The sequence below is a fragment of the Gavialis gangeticus genome, unplaced genomic scaffold, assembly GCF_001723915.1.
Source record: "Gavialis gangeticus isolate Ggan-Ray unplaced genomic scaffold, GavGan_comp1, whole genome shotgun sequence".
Lineage (NCBI taxonomy): Eukaryota > Metazoa > Chordata > Crocodylia > Gavialidae > Gavialis > Gavialis gangeticus.
In genome coordinates, this window is record NW_017729012.1 from 10,094,949 (window position 1) to 10,096,355 (window position 1,407).

Below are 1,407 nucleotides of genomic sequence, written 5' to 3' on the forward strand. Positions count from 1 at the left end.
CCCCCCCCCCCCCCAGCCCTCCATTTCCTGGACTCTTGGATTATTTGCAAGCCCTTGATCACTTATTTTAATGCTGACTTCCTTGTTACAGCCTCTGAAATGCACTCGTATGGGCCCCTGAGTAACTTTGACATTTCCAAGCACTTTCCTTTGCTAAAAATGTCACTGTACAACAAAGGGGTTTTTTTTGTTGTTGTTGTTCATTCACGACTCCTGCCATTAGCAAATTATAATCGGAGCTCTCCATTCCAATGAATAATAAATGGGCAGACATCAGTGCTTAAACATTCCCCACAAAGGCTGGTGTTCCTTGCGTAACAGAGGACTCGACAGAAAAAAGTATCCAGAAGCTCTAGTGGTAGGTGTCAGATGCGTTATTTGGTGTATTTCCGAACAAAAAGGACAACGCTGAAAGCCTGTTTCAGCCCGCAAAGACACTGCACTTTGGTTACAAACTCCTGTGCCTTTAAAAAGCCCAAATGTTGACGAGCTGTCAGTGAACCCAGTCGGTCCCTGCACCACGCAGCACTCCCGTCCCTCGTACAAGGCCGACTTTTGTCACCTTCTGTTCGGTAATGGAGCTAGGCTGCTGGATGCACACGCTTCATTTCAGATAGTCTCTCTTCAGGCTGTGGCTGCGCTGGGGAGAGGCTGTATTGGGGGAGCAGAATACTTGCTGGGATAGGCTGGAGCTGGCCAGCCCAGCTGAGGGTCTGAAATGCATTGCTCGTGTGCTCTGTGCACCTTGCCAGTTGTGTTTCCAGCTCTACGAACTCCACAGTGCCGACATTAATGCACGTATGGTGTGTTGGGTTTGGCTCTTTAGTGACAGCCAGGTTGATGCTGCCAGTGATAAACCCACTTGGGAATGAGATTATATCAGCTAGTGCTGTTTGCTCCACTACTGCATGTATTTTTAATAAGTGCCAGGTATGAGCGGTGAGGGAAGTCGGATTCTGCACTCTGCTTCAGCTCACATTTTCCTCCTCAATGCCTTGTGCTTCACACCTCAAACTTTGCAACGCAGCATTTAATTTTTGTGGTGCCAAATGATTAAGATCTTGGCCAGGCAGATATATAGCCTTTCAGCATCCTGGCCACGTCGATTGGTACACTCTGTCTTTCCCTGGCCAGCTCCCCAAGAGGGACAGTTTTTATACAACCTAATTTCCAACTCCTGATCTGACTTTTTTTTTTTTTTTCTTTCATTCTCCAAAACCTCCTAGAAATCAATATGCTCCGAGTCCACAGTGAATGGTTTGTCCGTGGGGGACCGGGAGGTTTCCGCTGAGATGGCTGGCTTCCCCCATGCCGACGGAGGGGCCCCTGCTCCTCCATCACACGTGCAACCATGCTGACACATTGCATGCAGCTTAAACACAGCGACCCCACCGCAGCAGCACACCG